Source organism: Ptychodera flava, chromosome 5 (assembly GCF_041260155.1).
Source record: "Ptychodera flava strain L36383 chromosome 5, AS_Pfla_20210202, whole genome shotgun sequence".
In the NCBI taxonomy this organism is placed as follows: Eukaryota; Metazoa; Hemichordata; class Enteropneusta; family Ptychoderidae; genus Ptychodera; species Ptychodera flava.
The window spans coordinates 2,501,672-2,525,104 of record NC_091932.1 but is presented as its reverse complement, the minus strand read 5'-3'; the positions used below and the strand labels follow the sequence as shown (position 1 = coordinate 2,525,104).

The following is a 23,433-nucleotide window of genomic DNA, read 5'->3' as shown; positions in this document are numbered from 1 at the left end:
AGTAATGGATGAACGTGCGTTGTATCACGTGGGAGGGGCACAGCCCAACGGAGGCTGTGCTCGTGCGACGTAGACGTTGTACCAACCATCTGTCGTTGGGTTAGTGCATAGAGCAGTTGCACTGTCCAGAGCTAAGGTGTACAAAACTGCACCTTAGTAACAACTGCACAACTAACCTGTTAGGAAACGGTAACACTAACGAGCTAAGTGTGCACTGAACTGGCCAAACTACGTACACGCCTTCCTTCAATGGCGGAACTATGTCGTTGACACTACGTCAAAGCAGACTGCACTGTGCGACTCTTCCAAGTCGTTCAAAGTACGTGGCCAAGTGACACAACCCAGGGGAAACAGGACAGGTTTGAGGGTGCTGCCGCACCCATAGCACTAACCCCTGGGTCTTCTACTAACCCACGAGAGAGGTGTCCCCGGTGTGGCCGTGCGTGCCGGCGAACGAGCTTTACTTCCGCGAAAGTAAGCTAGAAAAGGGCATAAAAGTGCACGTCCCCCGGGGCAAACAACGCCCGTGACCTCGTCATTTTCTGGACACAACCTCATCAGCGGTTGCCCCTCTATACGGGCATGCAAAAATTTTTGAAGTCTAACACGTATATGGTCGGTAATCGTACCCCGAAAATGCGGTATTTTCCCGCCAAATGCCTGGCAGGAAAGCGTGCAGGAGAGCCTATCTTCTGTAGACACGGAAAAGGGGGCCGGTTTTGACCGACTTGGCAGGATAACGGACAGGGGCGCTCGGCAGGAAAAGGGTTAAGGTATTCAGCCATGCCATCATAGATATGCCAAACACCATCACTCATATCTCTGTAGATACAGATGAAGTGGCTTCCGTCAGCCATGGTGCATGCGAATACTGAGTAGCTGCAGGATAAAAAGTTCGAAAATTGATGTTATTCATACATGTAACCATTTTAAATGAAATACATATACACAACAGTGACATCAGCAGCAAATTAAAGAAGCTTGATATGCTCCTGATGAAAAATTTAAACATTGATAAATACATGTAAGAATGCGCAACAGGTGACAACACAGCCTTGAGATTCACCACTGTCAGGAGCCATAAGATGTGAAAGTTTTCTGCCAAGTTTTGCAAGTTGTTGGGTGTTCGCTAGGAAATCATGTGAAAAGTAACACAAACATGTTGAGACTGAAAATGACTTTATACCATTGCAGCAGACTGAAATTTTTTAAGGGAATTATTTCACTACTACTATCACCTTAGAATTCAAAGTGCTAGAGATTGAAATGCTGAGCTAATTAATATAACTGCATAATTGATAGATTTACTTGAAAATATTTAAATTTAAAATAAACATACAATACTGATTTTAGGCATTTCACTCACAAGGTTGCATAATTTTCACACTGCAAAAGTGAAGACTACAGTTCGTAAATATCTATATACTACAGAAATTAAGGCTGCAGTACAGTTTGTTCAACAAATCACTTTAACAAATTTAAGTTTAAGATGAGCCACAGGTTTGTTGAAAATGAAATAAATGTGACTCTCTCTCTCTCTCTTCCCCCTCCCCCAAGGAGATATATCTATGGATTCTACTTACACTTTATCTTCAATGGTTACATTCTCAGGTATCTCTTTAACTGATGTAAACCGCTTTGTTGTTTCAGCAAGATATGAGACGTCTATTGCAAGCACTGGGGGAATACCACCTTTGAATGTTGTCTGTGTAATTGTCAGAGTTCCAGGGCAGTAAGAGATTACCCTGTGAAAGAATAGGAACATACAGTAAGCATGATTTACAAGTCACTATCTTCTTGTACGTATTCAAAATTTCTTGTAGATAGTTTTTCTAAATTACAGTATTGTGATATAAACAACAATATTGATTTTAAATTGTCATGCAGTGTTTAAAAGTGAAGTAGCTGTTACAAATCCCAGGTTCTCAAAGTAATTCTTCTTTGCTTTCAGTATCTACCAGTACATGATGCTAGTCCCTTTTTCCTTGAAAATCCATTGAATTTGTTTGTCAGTAATGAAGCTGATAATAATCCACTCTGTTGAGTGAAAATCAATTCAAAGTAATTTTGAACCTGATGCATCAATGTCAATCATTGTGAAAACAGTGGAAGCAGTAAACCACACATCTATTGAAACTCTTTAAAATAGTGTCTGCACCTATTTTGAATTTCAGCTAGGTACTACCTTGATGTGCAATATGGAACGATGAAGTTCAACCCTTACAGCAGGAGACATGGGACTTTACCCCATGTATTAAGCAAATGATCACCTGCTCTAAGGTTCATTGTTTCAAATTCATATAGTAAATATACAATTCATTACATGTTTATACATACGTTTCTTTCGTAATCCACTTTGATCCCTCTTCAACAAGTTCTTCTGTAACAACTCTTCTGGTTTTCCTTGTTTCAGATGGATTTTTAATGACTTTGTAACACACTGCAACCTTCTCACCAAGACCAAACCAATAGTTTATGGCTGCCTGGAGGTAATCTGTGTTCGCGCTGCCCATTCGCCACGTTCGCAAATGCGAATTGAAATCAGCAGTGGCGAAGAAAAATCGATCCTAATTCGCCACAGTGGCGAATGTGATTTTTGTTGAAAAAATTCCGCAAAATAAGCAAAAACTTGGGTTTTTTTAGTCTTTTGTTGATCTGCGCTTCTCTTTCGGCGATTTGCGAAAAAACTATATCTACCTCCGTATTGTTCTCTCCGACGTACGCAATTGCAATCGAGCCAAGTCTCGCGAGAGATTTGACGTCAATTTGTATAGTGTACAGCATGCACATAAATGACTATCGCGAGAATTGAAAATGCAGGCAGACGCAATCGAGCCCTAGTCTCGCGATAAATTTGACGTCATTTTGTCTAGTGTACAGCATGCAAGCAAAGCGAACACTCGCGAGAATTGAAACTTTTGCTATAGCAGACATACGCATTTCAATCGTGGTCACAAAGTTCGGTGTTGAAATTTATTTGCATCGTGGTCTAGACGTTCCGTGTTGCGCATTTTAATTGAGGTCTTATTTTAAGGTAAAGGGCGACGAATTCGGACGCGCACACGCTTTAGAACGTTTCTGCGCAGATTTAACTCCAGCCTGTCGCAAATGGGTTACTTTGTAGCGCATATATTTAACATCACCTGTCATTGTTGAAATTGCGCTTTTACCTAATTTTACCTAATTTTTTGACCCAGTCTCTTAGAAATACATGTGACCTATAACCTTGTCATATTTTGACCCCCTAGGAAGCTGGTTTTTATTCAATATGAGCGAAATTTTAACATTTCTCTCCCATTTACATGGCGCATATTACCAATTCACCTGGAGATATTGTAAAAAGTAGCGTGGTGACACCCTTTTATTAAATGTGTAAACTAAATGGTATTATGTCAGGATTTTATTCGCCAAGTTTGGTCAAAATGACACCATTCAAAGCGACAGGAAGAAAGTTCGAAAATTATGTAGTGATATAATTTCGATATCGTCATTTTGTAATTGATACTTATGTAAAAATTGCTTTACAAACATCATGAAAACTATACATTCGATAGATATGGATCTTAAGTCTTGGTATTTATTAAAATTAACTCATTTGCTAAGCTTTTTATATTGCTTTCTTTAGTTTAAGTGCATTATATCATTTTTATTATTTCTAACGACGCCATTTTAACGTCCGTTTTCCATGGAAACGAGCGTGGTGACCCCCTTTTTTATTTTATTTTTGCACTTGCACAACTTCCAAGAATATTTGTGCAAAGTTTCAAGAAAATGACACCACAACTTAATTTTGACGTAATTCGTAGTACGTTCACCTTAATGGTGGTCGATTTGCATCGCGGTCCTCATGGTCCTCTATTGATGTTCATTAAAATCGCCATCCCAGCGCGACGCATTCCGTGTTGTTGTCGATTTGCATCGCGGTCTCGACGTTCCGTGTTGTTGTTCATTAGGGTTCCCAGACACTTCGCACCAAAACCACTTCGCACATACCATCCGTCCCATACCATTTCGCACCAAAACCACTTCGCACCAAAACAACCTCGTACCAAAACCTCTTCGCCTCAAAAATCACGTCGCCCAAAACCATTGCGACCCGAAAAAAAAAACACGACTTAACTCCCCAATTTATCGGTAACCGTTAAAAGCTGAAAATAACCCACCACTGCCAGTGAAGTTTTAATCACCTTTCTACCATCCCAGGACTGAAATCTTGAAATTGTACACATTTCGAGAAAATGACATCGCATCGTGCAATACCGCGCACGGCAAGGTAATGTACCATGTAGCAGTTTGTGTGTTTCTTTTTTCTAATATATGGTATGGTTTCATGGAAGAATAAATGGTTCGTGATAGCCAAGTTGAAGGTAAAAACAACGTTATGATACATCGTGACATCGATGTTTTAGGACGAGTTGACGGAACTATACGGTAAGCGAAGTGGTTTTAGTAAGAGGTGGTACTTGGGGCGAAGTGGCGTCGGACGAGGTAGTACTTGGGACGAGGTGGTTTTGGTGCGAAATGGTTTTGGGACGAAGTTGTGTGGGGCGAACTGGTTTTGGTGCGAAGTGTCTGGACACTGTTCATTAGAGAGGTTATAATCTAATTACGTGTACGTCTGAAGGCACACAGTGGCGTACGTACGCGTCTATTTTTTACATCCATGGCGTATCCATGCTCAGTTGTGATTTTTTTGGTTGATTTTGCCGTATTGTTTTTTCAGAAACATACGAAATTCGTCTAAGTTTTAAGACATAATTAATTTCTCTACGCGAGGACTATTCAAGCTCGTTGTATCCTCGCATTAAATTTACCGATTTTCTGTAATACATTTATTTATGTGGTTTACGGAAATTTTTGTGACAGCTTCAGGTAAAAAGTTGAATTGGACAACATTTCATTTATGTCAGGAAATCATAGCACGTACGTCTTGTGCGGTTGAACTCTACGGAATTTTCTGATATCAAAGATGTTTGCTAATTTACAATGATACTCATACTCAATTCCCGCAAATCACCAAGAAAATCTAAAAATTACTACACGTAATTAAGACTACATGTGGAAGTGTCGTTTGATGACGTTCCGAACGTCTGTGCCACATTTACGCGACGTCTTGTATGACGTGACAAAGACGCTACGTGTACTGATGGAAAGTAATTACGTGTAACCAAACTTCTATTTTAATCGCAGTCCGAACGTTCAGTGTTGCTGTCATGCTGTTAATTTGCATCGCGGTGCCAACCTTCCGTGTTGCAGTTCATTTTAATCGTGGTCTCAACGTTGCGTGCTGCTGTCGATTTGCATCGGGGTCTAGCCCTGCGTACGATGCTGTGTGTTCCGCTACAGCTAATCGCCCCGCTCACTCGCTTTGTGGTGAGCGGGGCGATTAGCTGTAGCGGAACACACAGCATCGTACGCAGGGCTACATCGGGGTCCAGAATCAAGCAATTTCCAGTGTTAAAATGAAGACAATTGGATACAAGGTTGATGTGTTGATAGTTTATTCTTGTGCATGCAACTGACATTGGAGATTATAGCATTATAGAAAGCTTTGTTTTCGTAAAAATGTGTGGCTAATAAAATTTGTCTGTGGCTAATAAAATTTGAAACTGTTCGCCACAATGGCTAACAGCTTTCCAAACCCAGCGCTAACACAGGTAATCCTTGCTACCATTGGGAATGTGTCTGACATCACTGGAATGGAACACAATAAAAGTGACAGTCAGTGAAAGTTATAATTCACTAAAAAGTAAGTGCAAGAGTATGTTTGTTACAGTTAGTGTTTAAATTTCAAGTTCAAGATGATGTTGACTGCTCTCGTAAAATTCAGATTTACTGTAGGTCTACAACTACTCATCAATATACTCATTCAATGTTTATATTTGTCACTTTAAACATGTAAGTTGCTCAGTGCTTCCTTTACTCTCCATCTCATAATTATGTACAATTATCTGCAATAAGTTATTTAAGGCATGAAAATAGTAAATTAAATTTTTCTAACCTCAAAGTTGGCAGGGTAGCCATCTCCTCTGTCACTCTTTTTGGACAGTCTGCCATCGAGCATTTCCTTGTCCTGGTTATTGTTTGATTTGCTGTCAGTAGAGGTTGTAAATAGGTAACTTCTGCTCCCCAGTAGTTTAAGACTCCTTGCACTGGTTTGACTGGAAATTGAGATAACCATGTCGCTTTCCCTTTTTCTTTGACCATTTATTTTGTAAGAAGTACTGATGTGCTTTCAGCAGAGTCCTGTTAGCTTCTTTGCTTTGGTTCATGAACCACTGTTGAATATCTGTCCTTCTGCTCAGAATGATGTGGTAGATCATCAACATATTATCAGCTGGACATGTATTAGTCATTTCCACTGTGGTTCCATCAGCAGCCATTGTTGATCCATTCCATGGGATACATTGAGAAGAGGGGTTATTGCTGGTACCTTCAGCTGTTGCATTTAATCTCATCGTTGTTGTTGTTGTTGTTGGATTGAATCTCACCGTTGTTGTTGTTGTTGTTGTTGTTGTTGTTGTTGATGTTGTACGAGTACTGTAATGTGGAGCTTCTGGTTGTACTTTCTTATGGCGCTTTGATTGTACCTTTGCAGTAGCCGTTTGTGTTGTACTACTACTGGACATGTAATGTTCTGTATACTTTTCTTCTTGAACTGGTACCACATTCTTTTTACATCTTACTCTCTCAATTGATGGTTCTTTCAGAGGCACTGTAGGTGGATTGTAATATGTACTCTTTGCTTTTGACGTTAGCTTCCTTCTCTGCCATTTTTCTTCAGCATCTTCTTCATTGGTAGATTTTGTTGATGTCTTGTTAGATTTTACTTGCTTCAAGGCTGAAATGGCGACATCTTCAATTCTTGGTTTAATTGTAATTGTACATAATCAGACAGAATTGGCCATTTTGAGATGACACCTCCGGTGGAGAATGTTGATTTTGACTTCTCTCATCCAGTTTTCTGCGACTGCATTTGTTGCTCTTGTTTCAGTCACTGATGAGTCCATCACACCTGTGTCCTGATAGCGTGCCAAGTTCCCCAGCATTAAGCCACTCCATAACGGTAGTAGTGGGAGGTAGTTGTCCTTCATGTCTTCAATGTATGAGATGCTTTGGTATGGATTTGTTTGCTTACCTGATGTTTTGTCTTCCTTTGTCATGTTCAAGGTACTGGCATTAATTACCTTGTGGAAGTACTGAAAGAAGGGAGACTTCCTCCTGATAGTGTTTCCCTCATGTGCTTCACAGTTTTCATCAGGAATTTCACAGCTTGTGATGTCAGGATAAACATCTTCATCTTTGAGTTTCATTATCTTTTTTTTAAGCTTGACCAAGCTTTCTTCCATTGAAGTGGTGCGTCTTGGCGAGGTTGTTATGATCGTTATATGATGAACAAGCTCAGTTGCTTCACTCAGACTGGTACAATTCTGTAATAGTCCTGTAATGTAAAGCAGGAACTTCCGCAGGGCTTTGTCATGACATTTCTTTGCTAAATTGCGACTAATTGCATGAATAAAATGAGCCGCACAGATATGTATGACTGTGAATGAAGCGGGAATTAACCATTTACCATTAACAACTGCCCAGGTCTTCTGCAAGTAGTTATTCACATCTTGAGCATTGAATGCAAGTAGGACTGCCTGAAGAATAGCCCAGCTGAAGTCCATTTCTACTCTTTGTGGGGACAGAGATTTGCCAGAAATTTGTTTCGCTGCTCTTCGGAATTTCATGAGAAAATGGGTGATGGATGGAATTGAGTGGTCATTTGTCAGCATTTCGGCCAATGGAAGTGGTGGATTATCAGAAAACAAGTGCAAACTTCTGTTTGCTGTTACCAATGCATAGTAAAGGATCTGCTTCTTGATGGTTGGTGGTGACTTTACTACAGACCCTGTGGCATCTATATGCAAGAAGGCATTATTTCTTTGACATAGTTTGTTGTACAGAATAAGTTGCTTCTCTGTGAAGTTGACCACTTGTAATGGCTGAAAATGAATTTCTTGGATGTAACCAAATATATGTTTCCCACTTATGTCTTCTTTCATGTTATTCATTGTGTTAATGAGATCTTCAAAGTGATCCTTAGATGTTTCATCTTTACAATTGTGTTCAGATGAAATTTTCTGGTACACATGTTTTGATTTTACTTTTGACAGGTTTCCAAAGATAACAGCTTCCTTATTTGCTTTCCTTAGACTAGCAAGTCTGTATTCACTTGGACTCTGGTTGACAAGCTGTGGACCAATTTGTGCTCTTTCTTCACTTCTTATGTGACGAGATAACTGTTTGCCTTTTTTGTGTTTGATTAAGCCATCACATATGACTTCTACCAGGACAGGTCTGTTTCCTCTTGGTTGAGTTTTTATGGTGAATTTAAATTTCTGGCATGATTGATGCTTGCATCTTGCTAATATGGTGCAAAAGGGTGCACTGCTCTTACGAGTGCCTTCCTTACGGACCCTATTACTGTAGAAGACTAAAACACACTTGTCATTTACTTTACATACTTTTTCATTGAAGAGAAAACTCCATCTTCCCTCCAACCGCCTCTGTCCATTTTTGTACCTGGTTGTAGGTTTTATGCTCTCCCATTCAGAAGGAGTCAATGTAAACGTAAATGATGGTTTGCTTGTTGCTTGCATGTGTTTTCCTTTGGGAATTTTTACATCCAGTATAGATTCTACCATAGTTTCATCTACAAGTGGTTGACACATTTTCATATGTTGGACATGTTGACCAGCTTCTGACCGTGTACTTGTGTAAGTCTTATTATGTGTTTTGCTATGTACTCTTGACATAAATTCTTTGTCTTTACTATACCGGTATGTTATTGTCTGGTCATCACTTGAATTTACATCTTGATCTTCATCAGATATGGTCTGGTATCCATGTGCCCTGTTTGTCATTCCATCATCATCATCACTGTCATGTGTTGCTAGACTACTATCTACCAACTTGCGAGAGGCGAAGGGCGTGGTGTTGTATCCTTGTCTCCCAGGTGTTATTGCAGCATCGTCACTGTCATGTATTGTAGGTGTACTGTGAACCAACTTTCTAGATGTAATAGGTGTGGTGTAATGTCGATATCTAAAAGGTGTTGTTCCAACTCGATGTCATGTGTTGCCAGTCCACTGTCTGTTAATTTTGGAGCAGCGATTGGCGTGGTGTGGTATCCATTTCTTATAGTTTTCAGTACATCATCATCACTGTCACATGTTTCTGATCCACTGTTTTCCACTTTTGGAGCATCAATGGCTGTTGTGTGGTCTTCATGTCTCAAGGGTGACATTGTGTCATCATCACTGTCAGAGTGTGCTGGTCCACTGTCTACCAAAGTTTGAGATGCAATGGATGTGGGTAGGTCTCCATGTTTCCCAGACAACATCATACCATCATTGTCAGAGTCTGCTGGTCCACTGTCAACCAAAGTTTGAGATGCAATGGATGTGGGTAGGTCTCCATGTTTCCCAGACAACATCATACCATCATCGTCAGAGTCTGCTGGTCCACTGTCTACCAAAGTTTGAGATGCAATGGATGTGGGTAGGTCTCCATGTTTCCCAGACAACATCATACCATCATCGTCAGAGTGTGCTGGTCCACTGTCTACCAAAGTTTGAGATGCAATGGATGTGGGTAGGTCTCCATGTTTCCCAGACAACATCATACCATCATTGTCAGAGTCTGCTGGTCCACTGTCTACCAAAGTTTGAGATGCAATGGATGTGGGTAGGTCTCCATGTTTCCTAGACAACATCATACCATCATTGTCAGCAGAGTGTGCTGGTCCACTGTCTACCAAAGTTTGAGATGCAATGGATGTGGGTAGGTCTCCATGTTTCCCAGACAACATCATACCATCATTGTCAGAGTCTGCTGGTCCACTGTCTACCAAAGTTTGAGATGCAATGGATGTGGGTAGGTCTCCATGTTTCCTAGACAACATCATACCATCATCGTCAGAGTCTGCTGGTCACTGTCTACCAAAGTTTGAGATGCAATGGATGTGGGTAGGTCTCCATGTTTCCCAGACAACATCATACCATCATCGTCAGAGTGTGCTGGTCCACTGTCTACCAAAGTTTGAGATGCAATGGATGTGGGTAGGTCTCCATGTTTCCCAGACAACATCATACCATCATCGTCAGAGTGTGCTGGTCCACTGTCTACCAAAGTTTGAGATGCAATGGATGTGGGTAGGTCTCCATGTTTCCCAGACAACATCATACCATCATTGTCAGCAGAGTCTGCTGGTCCACTGTCTACCAAAGTTTGAGATGCAATGGATGTCGCTTTATTGCCCTGTATCTTGGTTGACATCATTTCATCAAAGTTATGTGTTTTCCGGTTGTGTACTAACAATATCTTTATTTTGGTGCAGCTGAAAACTAAGTCTCATACATTTTACTTGTTGATCACTGTTGGTATTCAATTGCCCCTTCATTACCATTTTTACAGCAACTGTCCCAGACAGTTCCATTTTGATAAGACCTTCCTGTATGTGCTCACTGTTTGTCTGTTGTTTATTGGCAGAATTAGTGGCATTTTGAATGCCTACTTCTGTATTGCCATCGCATGTTTGTAGACCTGTTTTGGTTGTCTTTTCGGTGTTTTGTTCTTCATTTTCACTGTGCAAATTGTTTTCAATTTCCTCCTTTTTTTCTCTGTTAGATGTACACTTTAGGCAGTAGAATTTTGGTAATTGTTTTGCCTTCCTGTTTATAATTTTCTGGCATCTTGGATGAAACCAGCCATCACAACAGTCACATCCAACTATGCATTGGCTGTGTTTCCATATTTTATTGCAGGTGCCGCAGAACACTGGCTTGTCTTTGTTACTCATCCTGTCAATGTGATTAATAGTGTAATGATGATATTTTAGCATCAATCAACTACTCCCTGTCAATGTGTCTTTTTCTGAGTGTTGTCATTATCTGGGCTGTTTTGATTTTAAAGCCTCCTGGACAGTCATGAAAAAGTCCTTGAAAATAAATTAAGTCCTTGGAAGTCTAGGAAAATTGATGATCAACACAAAATTTTTATAAATGACAAGGTTATCAGTTGTGAAATGAAAAATGTAAAATGATGTATAGAAATGATACTTTTTTCAAATAATGTCTTAAAAATGGTATTTTTGACTAAACAAGTCCCAGAAAATGTCCTTTACAGTCCTTAAATTTTAAGCAACTTTGAGCTTATGAACCCTACTGACTTTAACATGTTAACCCTTCTCCTGCTGAAATGCCCCATGGGAATACCTGTTGCCTGGTAAACTTAAATGTGGTACAGGTGTACAGAATTAATTAAAGGCATTCATGTACATCATTTCTTTCAAATATATCATCATAATTATACATCAATATTAAATATCCAGACATCTATGTATATAATTTTTCGGTGCGCCCTTTGGGAGCGTTTATTTAAAATATGAAACAATGTTTTTCAGCATGCCCTTCAGCTGCATGACTTTCATATATCAGATATATATATATATATATATTATATATATATATATATATATATATATATATATATATATATATATATATATATATATATATATATATGATATACGAAAGTCATGCAGCTGAAGGGCATGCTGAAAAACATTGTTTGATATTTTGAACAAATGCATCCGAAGGGCACACCGAAAAATTTTAAACATACAGATATCTCAGATATATACCGGTATGTCTGATATATTACAGTTTGCAGTAGGACGGGTTCTCTGAAAAATATGTTTTATTATTATTAAAGCTACGCGCCCGAAGGGCATGCCGAAAAATGCAAGTGAATGATGAAATTTGTGGCTGGCACAGTGCATTTTAAACGCAAGTATGAGCCGTGTCGAAATTCAAAAACACACTGACCCCCCTATTAGGCATTCTAAAAACATGGTGACCCCCTATCACCAAAGTCACAAACAGGATGATTCCCCCATGAATCCACCCCCACCCCCGGCCAAAGAAACTAACCAGTCCCTAAATAAAGGAAACAACCAGCACCTTGTTTTTACATGCATAGCTGAGCCCAGGTTAATACACCTATAGCTTTACATCAAACAAATTTAAAAGTTAAAAGTTGGTTGTATGGAAATCATTGCTTTAAATGTTTACTTTGCTTGTAACAGAAGTCTTTGAGATAAATTATGACAATATAATGCATAGTATTCTTAGATACATGTATGCTTCTTCAGTTATGAATATATTAGAGCACCTTAGTGTCAACTCTCTAATCAAAGTCATTGTTTTTTCTCTTCTGACTAGTATTTGATTATCTGTTAGAACCATCATATATACCAGGGTAACCATCCATAATATGCAACTAAATTTTGTAATTCTTATCATTTTTTGCTCTTTCTGTCTGTCTGTCTGTTGGTTGGATATCTCAAAAACGGCTGATTAGATCAGAATCAAATCTGGTACATACATTCAGTTAGCAAATGGCAAGAACTGATTATTTTTTGGTGGGTGTGGCTTGCATACTTTTTGCTTATTTGCATAATTAATGATTTTAGAAAAAATGGATATACATTAAAAATGACTGCACACAATTTGATGAGATCTGCTACAAATGTTGATCACACCAAGATATATCAGCAGTTGGAATCATTAAGGGGTGACATGAAAGATAGTTGCTAATTTGCATATTTAATGAACTTTCCTGATTAGGGATATATCTGAATTGACATGACCAATGTTGACAAAACTTGCTACATATATTGAAGATACATGTACATGTACTATGATACAACATTATTGAAAATCATTAAGCATTTTTACTTCAGCCAATTCCAAATTTACATATTTGATGAAATTTGCCAATTAGGGATATATGTATATCTGAATTGACTGGACCAAAGTTAATGAAACTTGCTATACATTAAAGATGCTATGATACAACATTATTTAAAGTCATTAAGCATTTTTTCAATTCCTAATTTGCATTTTCAATGATCTTTTCTAATTACGGATATATACTGGGATTTACTTGATCAAAGTTGGCGAAACATGCTATGTACATTGATGATTATACCAGGTTAAAACAATATCGAAAGTCATTTCACATTTTCATGTCAGCTAATTTATAATTTGCATATCTAATGAGCTTTCACAGTTCAGCATATATGGCTTGAAGGACTTGGCCAAAGGTAATGACACTTGCCATATAAAGTGGTGATACAATGACTGCATTCAAAGAACTTTAATATTTTTATTTCAGCTAATTACATATTTGTATACTTCATGACCTTTTAGAATTAATCGGTGGTGAATATTGTTCATTATGTTGATCATAATACTTTCAATAAAGTTGCAAACATGTGGCAAAGGTTCAAATTTACACATAACTGCAATATATAATGAAACACGTGAGCATTTTTAGTTCATATCTGGTTTGTGTATTGTACTTACTGATAATATCAAGTACCTACACGTCCTAACATTCAATCTAGTTTTGGTGACGAGGCCATATGTCAAAATTGACTGTTCTGAATTGAATCAGACATCAGAGCTACATCAATTTTATACATTGTTATGTTAAGTCATGCTGAAAAGGACAAAAAACCTTGATTGTGAATACAAGAACATTTTTAAAATTATTATAATTTTGTCAAATATGGAAACTTCCAGCATTGACTTTTGAATGCTGCACCCAACACAGCGATATTCATTAAATTTTAATTAATTTGTTAACCAAAGATTAAAATGTGGTTGGGTTTACCTTTAGCTTGTCAAGCAGTTGTAAGTCATATGACAAAGAAGTGTTGATTTATGCAAATGTATACAAATCACCTGATTTCTTGGCGACTCTTTTCTCCAGTTTCAAGATTTAAAAGAATTAACTTCACTCTGGCTGTGTCAAATTTTCTTAAATTTTCACATTATGTCCTTTAAATGCTATATAACAAAACAACTATTTTCTTTGGCCATAAAGTTCTTATATTTTGAGTAAGAGGCATTTTAATTTTGTTAATCATGTTTTTAATCAATTGTTTTGACTGTCAGTCTTTCAACCCTTACCATCTTAGAACGAGGATAGATAGTGCAAAATAAAATAGTCATTTTTCCCTACATATACTCTTGCTTCAAGTGAAATATTACATTTCAGAAAATTGTGTCAAGTTTTTTAGTTAAATAAAATTTTCATCATTAATACCAAAAATGAGGTTTTTTACCACAAATATACACCCACTTTATCCTTTGAGTAAACTAGTGCCACCCTACTAAACTTTAGAGTCTCTACTTTTTGAAAGTATATAGTATGAGGGGGTTTCCTTGTCATCTGTGATGAGAAATATTCCTTTGAAAAATAATGTGCTGGCAACATGCATCTCCACCTTAACTTGCCATAGTTAGGTTTGGTTATGCTATGTTAAGAGGTAAAGGCTATTCCAACCATCATCATATTTAATGTATTCTTTTAACTAAGGCTTGCTTGAAAAGTGTCTTTATAAAAATTTGATTCCATTTCAGAGGTTCTTTGATCATGAAGATTTTCAGTTGTGCTGACATTGGGTTTAGTTTTTTCTACTAATTACAACTTTGCAATTGAAAGACATTTTCCCAATTACCATGTTCTATAGCTAAAGAGATTTTGGAAATTCAAGAGCACTCATGACACATTCTGAAAGATAATGGGTCTTGTAGCATTTTAGGTGTACTAAATATTACTTGAAAAAATCTTTCACAATGAGGAAGGTGAAATGCAGAAGTGTCCAAGATGGCACTAACCAATTTCTTCCCTTAATCAAACTCATATCTGGCGTAACTTCCTCAACTTTAACACATAATGCTTAATTTTATGCCAAATAATATTCTCCATCAGCAACAGCTCAAAATAGGTTAATTCATAAACTCAAACGCTGTCATTTAGTATTTACCAAAATAGACTTTTCATAAATTAATATATTTAATAATGAAATGTTAGCATCAGAATAGATTTTCAGAGTAAATGAAATTGCTAGAAGCCATGTTGAGATACAAAATATTCAGCTTGTAACCTCAGTCTGTACATGAGTAGACTGCTTTGTAAATTATGAAAAAGTAACTACTGATCTGGACTAGAATGCAAGCAGTACTGTACGGTACATTTTATACCAATAGACACTGTGTTATCAAGGTAAATAGTAAATACCATATCAACATGTTTTGGAGTAACAAAAGAACTTGCAATTCACATGCAAAACAAAAAAGTGAAACATTTATCCAAAGTTACAGATACTGGCATTTTGAATGGTGCAATGGCAAAAGTAGATTTTGTCTTACTCAAATTTTGATGCAATTGACTCACAATAATTGATAAATCATTTACAATATCTAATTGATAATGTAATTATGTATAGTTAGAGTTATGAGACAGTACATTAATTATGTTATTAACATATTATTATCTTATTCACATATTCATAATCGTATGGACCTCTTAACTTAGTTGTTGTATAGCATTGGTGACTCTGTAACTGGCCAGTTTCAAAGAAGTACTGGTACTTCTAAGTTTTCACTGACACAAAATTTGCCTAAATATTATTCCAGGTGACTTACAATGAATTCTTTTGTTTGGAACAAACCCACCAGACATAAATTGATAAAATGAAAAAGTGTGCCCACTACTTTTCCAATAATTACAGTCTTTCACAAGAATATCTGAGTATTACAGTCATATGAAAATAGCAAACTTACATACGTCATAAATTGATATAAGTACCATTTGTCTAAATGGATCTTCTGCATTATTAATCTTGCAATCTTTTGCTCATACAGGATTGTATATGTACAGCCTCTCAGAATGTGCCACTTATGAGAAAATCATTATTTCTCACGATAATTCTCAAAATTAATTTTTTCAGAAGTAAATTTGTAAATGTCATTTTCGAATAAAGGGGGTTGAAAATCTATAGCTTGATTTGGTAAGCCAGAAACTCAAATCTACCCAGACCCTCAAAATATCCAAAAGTGTTCAAAGCTTGAAAATTTGTCAAAGTAATGTGAAAGACATTGGGAACAAAGTTTGAAAACAACTAATGTTAGGGCAACTAATGTTCAAATGATACATGACATATTGTGTAAAATTTTACAGCACATTGTACATTTTTTCTGGCAGTGTACCGTAAAATTCCCAATTGAGGCCGCACCTCTAATTGAAGCCGCACCCTGACTTTGAAACATTGTCTTGGCTCATTGTTTGCCCATTTGGGGTTTTTGAATTGTACCATAATAGAAGCCGCACCCCTTCTCTGAGCCCATCATGAAACAATGCATGCTGAAATTCACACCAGCTGGCTTGCAATGCGTCATTGACTTGTGCTAATGATTGACAGGTGTCTTTCTTACAGAAAAAATACACAATAAAAAGTTCCTTTTTAACACTTCTACCATTGTGCATTTTGTCAATGATAGAAACAAAAGTTCAAACAATGCCCCATGTATCGGTACGTTTGTGTGTATGTTTGAACACGGCCGAAGTTTTTGCAGTGTGGTAAACACCGCCATAGTCAATACGTGATGCAATAATTTTGAAGCAACGGTGTTTGTGTACAAGTTAAAATAGTTTAGAGATTGAGATACCATGTTTCAAATACGTAGTTTTCATTCAATACCCACGTACCCTTACCGATGCCTGACGTACAACACCACCACCTGCATCATATTGCCATAATGAACTGCCATGCCTATACTGTACTGTGGCTGTTGAATGACCATGGTGGGTGCGTATAAGCTTGTACACGTTCCGTTTTTGATCATGAGAAAATAAAATTTGACCGCAAAATAGTTCACAAAAACATGGCAGTAAAGTTACCAAAGGTCATTCACTTGCCTTTATTGCACTATTCGAGTACGAGCCACCGGTTCGGCAACACAAGACGGCTGTAAATCAAGGGGACCCATCTGCAGTGGACGCTTAATTTATGCTAATTTTATGCACGATTTTTTTCAACACCATTTGATCTTCTATTGCTTTCAAAATCGACTTACACGTCCAAAGAAATTGATTGTACAATCTCTGAATACAGAAGTGACATTTTTGTGAAATTTCAGCGTCCAAAAACCCCCTTGAAACCACTTGAAACAAAGACATCATGCCCGCTGCTGATCAACATGGCCGACCTTAGTGAGACTATTCTATTTAGAGGACGGGGTGATCAGGGTCAGAGAATCAAGAAAGTGCTGGAAAAACGTGTCATTTTCCTTACGATGCTGTCAAGGGAACTCCAGTTTCCCATTGTTTTAACATCTTTTAATAGTTTCCTTATTATCTAAAAGGATTTTACCAAGTTTAATGACCAAATACACTCTCCTAACGTTTCTATATTGGAGTTACACTAGGGTAGGGACTTTTTATGCGGGTAATTTATTCACGCAGAATTCATTGGTACTAATTTGCATAACAATAGCGATTGCCCCTGCAATGCTTGGGGAGCATTGAGAAAAATATTGAAACACAGGAAATGTACGTAATTGAAGCCGCACCATGACTTCAGTGCGTGGTCCCAGGGGTCCCTCAAAAATGTTTCTAATACAAGCCGCGGCTTCAATTGGGAATTTTACGGTACTGTATATTAAATTTGCAATGGGCTTACATTATAGTTCAAGTGAAGAAATTATTCTACAAACATTGTAAAAATGTACCTTCTTGAGTAATAGTGTAGCCCTGAAATACATAACAATCAAAATGAACAGTGTAGACTGACCTTTACAACTTCTTCTTGCAACGAGGCTGTTCTGTCCCATCCATACAAACTGGTACGTGGTTATCTTCTTGAGAGCTCACAAACAGGAGTGATGGGGAGGGCTGCACATGGGCCATTTTTATAGCCAAATTGTCTAACACATCAACCAATGGAAATCATTTTTAAAACAGGGATTCACTTCACAAGTAAGAAGGAATATGCAATTGGTGCAAATAGAAAATGTATCAGTCATGTTCCTGCATTTTCTGAATAAATGCAAATCTGTTCCATTGATACCGGAACGTGAGGGGTTAAAACACATCATGTGATAAATTTAATATGCAAGTATGAAAAATATATTTTCCCGTGGATAAAAACTAACACCAGTTCTTGCTACCAAAAAATGCTCAAGAATTGAAACAGTGTTACAATTGTATTGTCAAAACTGAATTCTCAACATTGAGTGACTGTTATTCATCTCATTGTAGTTGTTCTGTACAAGGCGAGATCAGTGGATCTACTTGGAAAAAATTAAAGTTTTGTCGAAAAACAAAATTTTCCCGCTTCAAATAATAGTTTTTTGTATGCAGACGAAGTTGTCTTGTGAAACTAACAAAGGAGGCTAACTATACAATGTATTCATCCCAAGCAGGGCCTTTTCAAACTTAAATCATGGGAACTACCCATGAAAGACTATGTTATTGTAGTTTCTGAAAAAAGTATGACATGAGAATTAAATGCCATTCAATTTTTGTACTGAATAATACATTTCACACTCCTTTCTGTATTTTGACCTAAATAACACATGACCTGGTTTTTATCAAAATTGTTGCAATAGTTTGTGTTCAGACTTGCAAAATGGAGCTGGCTTTTAGGAAGATAACTTGAGCAATGACTTGCAAAGATGTGGATTTGATAGACTTACAGGAATTATGGCCTTTGCAGTTGATAGAGTTTGGAAGTACCGGTATAAATGCTCATGTGAACCAGAAATTTAAATGACAGTAATTTTGCCAAGGTTCTGGAACATTGGTAAATGATTTGGGAACCTGTTAACATTTCGTCTGTCCCTAAATCAGATTGCATTGGTATACCAAGGGGAACCCCGGTAAAATGACTGGGGAACCCCAGTAACATTTACTGGGGTTACTGGCCTTAACAAAAATTCTGCAATGAGCATTAGACATTCCATACATGTCAGCCCAGTCAGATATTTAGGCTCAGTTTTTCATTAGGGCTTATATTTTCATGCACCTACATGCAACATTGCATTTATTTTGATTTGTTGTAGAAAATTCCAATGGAATCAGTGGTCTTACTTCTTGTATACTTTATTCCTCTAAGGAAATATAAATAAATTCTAAAAAATATATTTCTCATTATTCTACATCAAACCTGTGCAAAAATTTTCATATTTATACTGATAAAAATTTTATTCTCTGACAGCTGTGTCTGTCGCAACATTGTTAAATATTGTTGACGAGATTTTGTCACACGCTGATAAACAAGAATTCTGGGAAGTGTGATCAAGCTACTAAATAAAAGTGAAAATAGACGAGTATATTTGAAAATGGTCATGGACCAATGCAAATATCATTATAACTATCATTATGATACGGTAAATATAACAAACAACACTGTAAAGCGATGAAACAACACAACATACAAGTACAACCCTTTATTCAAAAGTGGATAAGACTTCCTTTAGGTCCAGTATACCTGAAATTCATTTAAATCAGTGATGCTCCGTAGAGGCGTCAAAGCAAACCTTAATTGGTGTCAGAGTTCAAGTAGTTTTAGGGTATCTTAGTAATCAAAATCAGAGTATATCAAAAAGTCTTTCCAGACACTGTTGAAAATCATGTATCATGCTGATGCTAGTTATAGCAGAGCAATTCATGAGAAAGGAAACCTCCACTAGTTCTCATATCGTACTAAGTTTGTGGTATTGGTTTGTCAACAGACTTTCTTGCCTTACTTAACATTGAAAATCTCCAGGTGTTGCAAAAAGCCACAAAGAGAGAGAATGCCAAATTTTGAATATTATAAAGTTTTTATTGTCCCATGAAAATTGTGAAATGACATGCAAGTGAAAATCAACTATAATACTGTAGTATCCTCTTTATAATTATTAATTCATGATCATTTAATATATTCCATTTTTGCCACAAGACTTAACTGATAATCATGAGATTCCTATCAGAAGGTGTATTTTGGTATTGAGGTGTTGTAGTTACAAGTTTGACAAAGAGTTTGCAAAGTGTCATATATAAAACATTCTGGTACACTTTCTAAAATGTTTGAAAAGTGTTCAGAGTTCAGTCTGCTAACACTGAGGCATCAGAATGAGAGTGCACTAGCATGCTGAAACCTTCACTCTCTTGAAAGTGGTTGTGCAAATGTCCAATGTCCCCATGATTCCATTTCTCATATAACCACGCCCCTTTTTTAAGTCCTGAAAGGACAGTATTTGTCAAACTACGTGTACTGATACTCACCTATCAAAGAAAAGTTATCTTTGGCAATATTCTACATATTGTATCTCTCACTTAATGACATAGCTCTCTCAGGCATCATTTAGTTTGACTCTGTAAGTTGTACAAAATACAAGAGATTGGCAGTGTACATTTGAATAGCAAGTGGAATTTAATAATTGCCAAAAAGTCTTAATCAGTCAGCAAATATGGGTAGTACCAGTAGGTAGCTGAGTCTTTCTTTTTTTGGATGCACATTGAAGCTGTAGTCAAAACCAGCATTGAACATAGAGTTGAGTACTGAATAGATAAAGAAACATTGCAAATGCTATCTCACATTGAAGATATAAATTGTACATTGTGCGCATCAAATTCCCAATTCAAACTACCAGTAAAAATGATGACATTCAGGGAAATGGCTTCTGGCCATGTCAGATCATTTTATCAGCATTAAGCAAATGTACAAAATCGGGGGTGGGGGGGTGTTGAGCTAGTTTGAGTAATTACTAAGTACTCGTGAAAAAATCATAGCACAGTGGCTGCCTTTCAATCTTATAGCATTGGTAGACTTATAATCCAACGTAATATATTTTTAGGATTGCTTGATGATAGCAACCATTAAGCCTTTTTCTGTCAGACAGTATCACTTCTCCCGTCTGCCAAGTCAGTAAAAAGTTGTATTGTGCCAAAACAATATGTAATTTCACTCACTTACAGCAGTCTATAGAATCATGTTTACAGTATCTGTGTCTTCAAGCTAGTCAATTTTTGTGATAAAAATACACCGTGTGGGACATATTGTGCTTCACTAGTTTTAAACATCTTGACATGATAGTGAAATATGAACTTTGTAGGACAAGAATTCATTAAATGTTGGTTATAGGCACTAAAAACACAATTAAAGGATTTAATTGTATGAAATGTTATCTTGTGATTTTAATTTGTTCAGTGAATCAAAAATTGGGAAAGCACAAATATCAAAAGTTTTTCACAAATTAACTGCTTGAAACTTGTCGATTGTCTCCAGTGTTCCCGCTAAGGCTTATTTGCGCGCTGATTGCGCAGGGTCTCCGACTGCTCTCGCAGTGAAATTTCATGTTTTGCTCAACTTTAGTCTCAGTCATTTCAGTCATTGCAATCGGTATTAGTTTTGGAAACGATAACTCAGGGCGAAATGTGCGATCTCAGCGTAGATTTTACTTCCGCGTTTCAAGTTTAGTGCCCGTTGGCAGCGCAGTTTCCACCAACGTTCATTGTACGTTGTGACGTACCTCAATTAATGAGCATATACATGAACGAACCCAGCTGTGAGGCAATCTGGCGTATCTAAAGTTGCGCACCCTCTCGAAACCTAAGAGGGAACACTGATTGTCTCAAGTTATGCCATAAACAGAAATTAGCCATCAACAACAGCAAATGGCACAGGAAAAATAAGTGTGAATGAATGGCTGAATTTTGGCTCCAAATAATATGACAGTGTCACCATTTTCCAAGAAAATCAAGAAGACTACAACAATGGGTCCACATTGAGAACAATCACTGACCTCACAAAACCGAATGTATGGTGGTCAGGATCACATCCCATGGTACTTTATCCCTTCACATGGTACTCCTGACATGTTTGACCCTTTGTTAGTTGTATTTTTAAGTTACAGAATTCCTTGTTTGATCCTATATTCACATATTGGAACAGGGCTAGCCAATAAAGCTTTGAAAAAGTTTTTGCAAGTTATATTTAGGATGGCAGGCAAACAATTTTGTCTTGTAAGTATGGAGATAGGGTTGATGGGTTTCAGTATTATTATCAGTGTACTGGTACAATGATGTATTGTACTTATCTTTCTCACTTTGGAGGATCTGCTTTTAATTTAATATCTCAGTTCAATATTACATGACTATGTGTCAATTTGTTCTTGAAAATATTTTCTATACATAAATAAGCTGTGAAAACAATGCACTCTTACACTGTCAACAAATGCCTTGCTAATGTTAGACAATTTTATCTTTCATACAGGACAAGATGTAATGGTGTGGAATGTACTCAGTGCATGCTACAGGAGATATTTCCCAATGATGTGTACAGGTCATGGTTTGCAATATTTTCACAGCGTAGATGGACTTTTTGCTTAGAAACAATCTGTCGCCATTAAAGCCTTTCCCAGTGGATGAAAGTAAAATAATAAATTAAAAATCAAACTTATACAAGTTTCACAAATATTCCCAACCAAGAAAAAGAGGAAGATGAAGTTATAAGAGAGAGAAAGAATTACAATTATTTCCATCATGTCAGTAATAGCTATACTAGTAATCAATGACATGATTTGCAATGCGGTCAGTAAAACTGAAGGATCTGAGGACCATGACAAAAAAGTTGAAACCAAGAGGACATGTAAAATATAACACCATGTTCATTTTTTACACAGAATATCTGAAAATGTTCTAGGATTTTATCATATAATTTTATTATATTAAAATTCAGATTACTTGTATTGAGAGTTGCATCCTAACAGAATTTGTAGATTTGTGATAAGATCAGTTGCTAAATAATCTGTACAATAATGAGCAGAAGGTTACCCTCACACTATCCTTTCTATCATACCTCAATCATATCATATTATTCTTGCCATTGTGTTTGGTCTCTGTAGTACATATTAGTTCACTCGTTGGTTTTAATCATAATCACACTCATCATGGAGAACTGATATTTGTTTATTTTGTAACTTTTTGAATGAAAACTTCAAAACAAAGAACTTGGCTCTGCATTGGCTGTGATCTCAAATTTCACATGTGATACTTGTTGTACAAAATATAGTTTTTTTTATGTTAATAAAATAGTTAATGTTGGAATGAAAGTAGATTGAAATTGTCTAGATGTAATTTCTGTTATTTTTTCTCTTTGGCTCTCTTATTGTAAGTCTACTCTAGTTAACATTTGCCTCCTTGTATTGAGACACTCCTTTACTAAATTAGCAAAATCTGCTTTATTAGTCCTTGCAGATTCATTCAGGGGACTTACAGAGAGGCTGGCATGTCTGTAAAGTAAATTTTGGAGGTCATAACTAAGAAATAATTACACCAATGTGACCAGCCTAGGTATGTGGAATGTATAGCGGATTGTCTAAACTGAGTGGAATCTTCAAAATGTTGCTTTTGCAATTAAGAAAAAAATAGATAATTATGATTTTTAACAGATATCAAATATTAATATTTGCATTATTTCTTTGATATTTTGCAAAAATCTTGGTAGGGACTATGTATTTAATAGTTGATAAAATAAGCATAAAAATT

The 23,433-nt window shown here is 36.8% G+C and overlaps 2 long non-coding RNA genes across 5 annotated transcripts in view; both read left to right on the top strand.

The window, feature by feature from the left end:
• The window catches only part of LOC139132758 (uncharacterized), a 30,434-nt gene extending 7,432 nt beyond the window's left edge, over window positions 1-23,002 (top strand). The window contains exons 3-6 of one of the 4 annotated variants that reach the window (XR_011552407.1): window positions 1,651-1,799; window positions 2,414-2,489; window positions 5,658-5,749; window positions 22,160-23,002. This is a non-coding gene — a long non-coding RNA (uncharacterized lncRNA). The remainder of the gene's footprint in view (window positions 1-1,650; window positions 1,800-2,413; window positions 2,490-5,657; window positions 5,750-22,159) is intronic. The other 3 variants (XR_011552406.1, XR_011552405.1, XR_011552404.1) reach the window with 3 other exon arrangements.
• The window catches only part of LOC139132764 (uncharacterized), a 220,931-nt gene that overhangs the window by 117,396 nt on the left and 80,102 nt on the right, over window positions 1-23,433 (top strand). The window lies entirely within an intron of this gene.